Raw genomic sequence first — 8,288 nt, forward strand, 5'->3', positions numbered from 1 at the left:
TGCAAACCTTTCATTCTCTATGCAAAATTTCTTCCTAAGGCTGATAATTGTTTCCTTCTACTACTATCAAAGTAGCTCCCCCTGAGCCAATGCTCTCTGATCTCCTACCTCTTCTTCCTCGTTTCTGCATGACGATTGATCCTATGGACCTATGTTAACAATGGGGCTCTTTTCATTCCACACTTCTGCTGCAACTCATCTTCTTATTCCCAAAACATAAGATGTTGTTATGTACTCCCCCTGAAACCCTACTCTCTTCACCCCTTTCTTCGTTTGTAATGCTGATACATTAAAAATAAATAAATTTATCACTATAATCAGCAAGGGGACTCGACCACACCTCCAAAGTTGAAATGCACCTCTCTGGCTATTCTTTATTATTTCCAACATCTAACTTATTCGATTTCCCTTGTGGTCACTCTCTTACTATAGCGAAGTGAAGAATAGGATCTACTCCCACAGAGTAGATTGTCATCTTTCTTCATCCAAGCCTTTTTTATTGAGCCTTGATAGAGGAATTACATTCCAAATTATTATTTTCCCATGTTTGGGATTCCTCTTGGTTGAACATGGGTAGAATAATCTTCTCCTTCACCTCCTATTTCTTCACCCAAAACTTTTTGCTTCCTTTCTTCCTTACATATGGGTCTGCTACAAGAGTAGAAGGATCATTCTTTGTGGTTATCTTTAGATTTCTTCCTCATCTTTTCATCTTGATATTTTGACATTGTGCACTGAAGGAAAATATTTATTCTTCTATTCCACTCTTTCTTCTTGTCTTCACATCCCAAGCTGCTACATTTTCATGCATATACTGAGAAGCATGCTTTTTCTCCCCATATCTGCAACTTACTCTCTTGTGCCCAAGATTGCCACAAGTCTAACATTAAATATTTCTTAAAAATGGGGTAAAGAAGTTGCCATATATTCCAACAATTTTGTCAAATCCTTTACTATTGTCAACATAACTACTCTTAGCTAATTTTTTCATTCTTGGGTCATTTATACCTAACATATCATGTTTTCTTGCATGCCATCTATAGTCTAAGGATTTATATCCAAAATTATTGCAAGAAAAAAAATACCTATAAACGAAATTTTGATGAACTAAGTTAACTATTCTTTGAAGGATTTATCCTTGAGGGGGAAGGACTTCCATTGGTTTTTTATGTGCCTTCCATGGTAGTTTGCATTACTGCCTTGCACTCTTTCTTTCTGCTACCTAACTCTCTTTTGTAGTCAACCTCATTGTTGGTGCTATCCAACAACGTATTTTCCCTTGTTTTTGTTGGAACCTTCAACTTCCCTTATTTGGATAGCTTTCCCTTTATCATTTTCCTTATTGGAGCTTGTTTCTTCTTTGAAACACAAACCAACCTTGATGAGAGGGGATATTTACTTAGCAAGCATTTCATCTAAGGCCTTCTTGCTCTACTCAAGTTTCTGATATTGAGACACTTCTTTATTTTTATTTTCTATATCATGTCTCAATGACACTACCTCAGCTTGTAGTCTCTCACCGTAATATTCTCTATCATTTAGCTTATTGGTCAATATGCCATTCAACCTTCTAGCCTCTTCTTGTTAAGAATTAAAATAAAATATTATTTTGATCAAATTCGCATTCTCAAGATCATACTCGTGCAAATGCTACTTTTGCTTGATATTTCTTCTAATAGCTCCTTGATATCTTTTAGAGCACATATCAACTTCTTTCCCAAATATATCCTTTCATCTAGATCATTTTCTTTGCTATTAGAGGTATTCGATGAGCCATCACAAAGGTCTAAATCCATCGTTTTGTCCATGGAATCTTCCGCTACTCTAAGGAGTATTCCATCTTCATAACTTCAAGTGATACCCCTATTCGCTTTATGTGATATACTCTCTTCTCCTTAAGAAGATCCCTCATTTTCTATTGCTACTTAACTGGGTATATCTTCATTACTACTACTAGATGCATGGCTATCTCTATCCTTAATTGATTCACATCATTAACTAGATAATGAATGACCTATTTCTTTACATTAAAAAGAAAGAAATATCTTAACTTCTAAGAAAAATGGCCTCTCATCAAAGTCTTCTTCTTCACCATCCTTGGATTGAAGATCAACAGTTTTCTCATAGTAATAGATATCTTCAATATTTCGAGCATCTTTCCTTTTAGATGCCTTCTCCTTTTTCTTTATTTTCTTCTTATCACCAACACCCTTCACATATTCAAGCCCACTTCTTGAGAAGTAATGTTCTTTGACCTCCTACTGAGCTATCTATCTTTCTCCTCCATATAGACATTGCAATTTGTCCGACATTTCCTTTCCTGGATCACAACATCTTACTTTATCATCATATTTGTTATACAACCCTTTCATGATTATTTACTCGGCTTCTATATTGAATTCATTCCCCTCTCCATATATAACATATAACCAAATTTATTCATTGACTGCCATCAAGTAGGCTTCCATTTTGATCTTCCAAAGCTCGTAGTCTGATCCAATTAAAAATGGAAGTCCTTCTACTATTAGCCAAATTTGATTAGCTATTATTTTCCTCTGACCTACTTATAGCAGTTAAGTTATTCCCAAAGGAATCTTGGCTCTAATACTAATTGTTGGAAACAATGTTAATATTGATAGGGAGGGTGAATCAGTATTAAGGCTACTTTTCACTTCTTTGCCAATTTATCTTTAATCATTCAAACTTGGCATCCATTATATGAGCGAAATCATTGGTAAATAATAACTATATCCATAGCAACCAATAAAATCATACATGTCATGAGCAGAGAACACATGAGACATAAATGTTTAATGTTGAACCCTTTTGGGAAAAAACCATTAAGCGTGTTGTTGTTATTGATGTAAAGTAACATAACCTACTCAATTTAATAAATTGGTTTGTGATCCACCACTCATAGGAAGCACCAACTCCCTTTTATTGTTTTCTACCACCCACCAGTGGTTAGCACCAACTCCCTCCCTTTGTAGACACCTGATAAACTTACAAAAATCACCATATGAAGAACTAACTTCATAGATTTCTTGCAAGCACCAACTTGCAACATCTTGTATTTATCCAAGAACCAACTTGTAGGAGGCATCTACCACCAGGCTTTCTTCGAACACCCACTAGATATGGAAGCACCAAATTGTTGTATGTAGGCTCCAACGCACACTCAAAACATACCCTTCTTCTCATTATAATTGGAAACAACTTTTCCTGATATACCCTTTATTCTTCTCTAGCCATGGCCCATGCAACACACTGTCCTCTACTCACTCTACAACATCTCATTGTTAACTCACAACCCATGTAACACTTTGTCTTATGTTCTCCACCCTCTACTCTCAACACATATAGTCAGCACTTGGCCCATTTTATTCCATAGTCTCTTATCAACCTCCTTTTTTGGTAGGCTCTTCTCAGTTATTCACGCAACAACATAGACCCTCTCGGTCTCTTTCCACTGTATGGGAACTGTCATCCTCTTTTATACAACAAAGGCTTACTCAGCCTTTCCTCAACAACACACTTAAACCCACAACACTCTCCACACATCTAACTAGAAACTATGAAAATTTCCCCAAGTTTCTCAACTGCAATCTTGGGTTTTGTTCCTCTCTTGCAATAGGAATGATGCTCTCTCTCTTGACCACTATCTTGACATTCACGCTGCCCAGCTGTACCTCTACATGGAACTCCTTCCTGCTATTACATTTGATACCTGAATTCTTCTGTTGCATTAAACCAAAGAATGGTAATGAGAGTGTCTCCATGGTGAGAATTAGGTATTAGTCAACCTACACACTCCAACAAGGCTCTCCATGATTATTCATGGCTAGCATAGCTTGAAAAGTACTTTAGCATGGCTACTTTTTTCTTCATTTATTACCTTGTAGCATGCATGCAAGATCAGGGATGGCATGTCTCATTTCATTGATATACACAATTTAAATTATCCTGCACAATCATGGTCATTTCTCCCTTAGCGCAACAATCTCTGTCTATATCTCCTTCCTATCAAATTTTCCATTGAATCCATTGACCCACCTTACTATGAAAACATAATCTTTATTTGTCAACTCAATCCTTTTCCACACACCTATGTGTTGTTATATCAGATCCCCTACATATCGTAACTTTTATTAAATTGATATTATGAAATTAAGAGATTTTGATCTTGACCTTTAGCCTCTTGTAGTTAGCCTCCTATTGATTTTACACCATGGGACAAGGAGCTTTGACTGTAAACCTCCAACTCCTCTGTATTGTAGTTTCGAAGAGAGCACCTAATTGGCCTTTAGCACCTTTTTCTTAGCCCATTCCACTTTTCACCATAATAAAAGGTGCTATGATAGATGACATAGAACTTAAGTGCTAAGGCACTCAAGGTGCCGCAAGGAACCTATATCCTTGTGTATTTTCACTCTGCCCCTGGTTACATGGTATTCCACAACCAAGCGCCATTCAACATCGAAAGGTCCCTAGCATTGATAATTTATTCAAAAATAATTAAAGAGGAGTTACAAAATACCAACCTATGATATTTGGACCTCCAAGATGAATTCATGCTCTCATCATAATCTCCACATGGTGTTTCCTTAATGGTGACACATGTCACCTAGATTATCCCCATTAGGCCACCCAATGGTGTTGAATTTTCTTGACACGTATCCTCCATACTACCATGTCATGTTGACATCATCTGCCATCGTCAACTCCCAAGGCCCAATCACCTATTTCCATGTGTCCTATCAAAGGAGAGAGAAAGGTTACTTGGCTCTTTGGTTTTGGAAATGAATTCCTTTATAATTCTTGGTCCTTGCAACCCTCAGATATGTGGCCCTACCTCAATATTATGAGGCTTTGACCTTTCATATTATGCATTTCAATATTTTGGCCTTCTGAGATTCATCCCTTCTGAGTATCTAATCTAATATCTTGAGGCAATGTCCTCCAAAGTATTGGACTCAAAACTATCATAACCATTATTTTATGGCTTCTCCAATAAGCCTTGTACTATGATGATTCTCTATAGAGAACTACAACAACTACGGGACCCCCCCACAACCATAGTCATCATTTTATAGCTTCACCAATAAGCCTACTACTATGGCAATTCTTTATCAGTGATTGGAACAACCATGGGAATCCCCCTCAACTTGACATGACAAGCACATCAATGTTAATATCTACTACCTTCATAACTATCGTAGTAGACATCAATGTTGTCTTTCCTAACATCATGCTAGCACATAGATCCATGTTGATCTAGTTGACATCAATGCCAACAAAGTTGATAACTGTCAGGAAATGCCCACTGCCCAACTTGATCTCTCATCATGACTATTGAAGTCCATGCCAAAAAACTTACTTCCACTCGCCAAACAAAAAATGTCAACTGTCCAAGAGTCTTCTTTTCAAGATCATACTTTGAGAGAAACTTTTCTTGATGCGTTGGCATCTTATGGAAATTGTCTGAAAGAGAAAGAGGCCATTGGGTCATCCAATCCAGATATTGGTCTGCCATGTTCTTGTCTCTGCATTCTTCCACATGATAATCTAATGAATATTCACGACCTAATTTGTCAATGAGGTTGTTATAAATAATAATTGTATCCTCCTCATACCCCTCAATAAGAGGTGGAATATGTTGTTCATGTTATGTATCATGTGCAGATTCTTCAACTCTTCAAGGGTGGAAAATACTAAAGCTTCCATTGTAGAAACTAATACATTAGTATTTGTTGTTTCTTTCTTCTTCAAAAAGTGTGGAAGATTCTACACTCTAGGGATTAATCTAATGGACCTTCCGTATTGACAAGTTATGCATTGAATTGCCCAGATTTTCTCATAAGTGACCTCACAAGTTGATTCTAGACATGACTCAGAAGATCCTCCTCCTTCAGGAATAGGATTCAATGTGTTTCTAAAAATATTTCTATCTTGTCTGGAAGAGGAATGATTTGGGTGTGTGCAGTTATTAGTCATAAAAAATTGGTCACCCTCCTTCTAGTGTCGTAATGTTGATGATGTTGGATACCATCAGCTTACAGGGTATCTCCCTGATATAAATTCCCCACTAGACCTCACATATTTTGGTGTAGGAGTGCCATCCGAAATACAACCTGACAATATTTTTACTTAAACCTATGCTTGGGCTTTAGATGTCAGCATGGGAGAGAAGCGTAAGTGTCCTTTTGAAATAGAAATCTTGTACGCTTTACAAATGTTCACTTTTCAATGTGTCAAGGTTCTTATAATGCAAAGGGAATATTAAGTGAGATTTTAAGAGAAAAGTAATAGTACTATCCTAATGGAGACACACACAAATAAGTAAGACATGTTTAACATCAAGTGAAATAGTTCACAAGGATGTGATAATCATTATAGCATAACACATTCCCAAAAAGAAGCACTGAAGTAACTAAAATAGTTCAATTAATCTAGTACTTTTGGAAGAAAATATAAACCATAAACATTTAAAGAATAATCTTAGAAACATTCACAATACATGTGTTAAAATGTGTTTCCGTAGAAGGCTTCAACATTAAGCAAAAGTCCCAAGATACATAAATGCAATGAACACCACTAGCTCCATGAATCCTTAGTTCATACATGACTCTTGGACTTCCACTTATTTTTCTTTACAATGATTAAAAAAATACATAATGATTTCCACATCATCACGTGATGAAACTTGACATGTCACTATCTTTGACGACTCAGACTAATATTGACTGATGACATGGACATTCTCTAGTGGTGACATAGATTCTAGTTTTATTTTCGTTCTTCGAGCAACTTCGATAATTGATGTCATTACCCTCTAAATGGTATTTAATTTAATGGAGTCTCTAGTGTTTCTTTTATCATCAAGATTCAATTTTATTCTTCGTTCTTTCCGAGCTTCCTTTATTTTGTATCCTTCCAAATATTCCTCGTGGGTGCTTGCCACAGTGTTTCTGGGATACCTATGTTTGAAATCACTTATGTCAAGTAACTATCAACCAGAAAATATCCTATTCTACCATGATTCATGCATATTTTCTATTTAAACAATTCTGATGTGCTCAAGAGGAACAAAATGGGTTCAAGGGCACATGGGCGCACATTGAAAGGTTAAAGGGCTAAAGAGGAGAGGCTTGGAAGCTTAGACATGTGCTCATGCACTCAAAGGAATAAGACACTCAAGACAGGGTGCATGGCACAGGTTTGAAGGATAAAGGGTGGATCTTTGGGCCTCCCAAGTGTGCTATGAAATCAAGGGGTTGATGGAGGGTGCATGGTGCACTCTTGAAGTCTAAAGGAGGAAGGATTCAGGCTTTCGAGGTGCACTCATGGACCAAGGAAAAATTTAAGTATGGAAGTTTATCTTAAAGTTTAGACACTCTGGTGAATCTTACTAGTCCCTAATATGAAAACTGTAAAATGTTTGACAAATATTTGTATAAAAATATTTATATTTATAATTATTTTATATTTGTCTGTATACAATTTTGGCAATTTTAAAGGTAAGAAAATGTTTTAATACAATTTTTGGGTGAATCGTTTTAGAAACAAATGGAAATTGGCAATTTTATTTTTGGAAAAATCATGGAAAATTAGCCCACCTACGAATATTAACCCCTAAAATCTTCCTTGCCCTGCGCTCAAGAGACCCAGGAGGACACAAGGCTCAATATTGAAGGCTAAAGGCTATGGATTAATTCCTTGAGAGTGTTTTCATGTCATGAAGGAGTCAAAGAGGGCACATGGCACATCAGGGAAGGTTGAAGGGTGAAGATTAAGGCCTTTAGACTGCACCAATATGCTCAATTAGTTGTGCTTATTTGAGTCAATGGAGTGCGCTCAAGGAAGCCTTGGTCTTTTGAAGGGCGCAGTTCAGAGTAAGGAAAGGGAAAGAGGGTTGAGGATTGTCCCTAGTGCCCTTGGAGGGAACATCGTGCAGTTCAAAACAATGAAGGATTCCTTGTCAAAGCTTTAGAGTCAGATCATGCACTCTTAGACTTAATGAGTTCACTTCAAACCAAAAATTTGTCCAAGTATCGGATATGGGGCGCAGGGTGAATAATATGAGTTTAGACATAGAACCGACTATGATGTACACTGAATCATCAAGAAAAATTGGAAAAACTTGAATAGTGGTAAATATTCATTGAAATGCCACTTTGTAGACATTCCCAAAGTATAACAAGTGATGTGTGTGCGATTGCAACCCAAAAGTGTCGTTTTACAATAACAAAGATGTTAAGACCACAAATTGCACTAAAATATGTTTTAAT

This window comes from Pinus tabuliformis, chromosome 4_1 (genome assembly GCF_031772625.1).
Source record: "Pinus tabuliformis cultivar Carrire ecotype Pingquan chromosome 4_1, CPIR1, whole genome shotgun sequence".
Lineage (NCBI taxonomy): Eukaryota > Viridiplantae > Streptophyta > Pinopsida > Pinales > Pinaceae > Pinus > Pinus tabuliformis.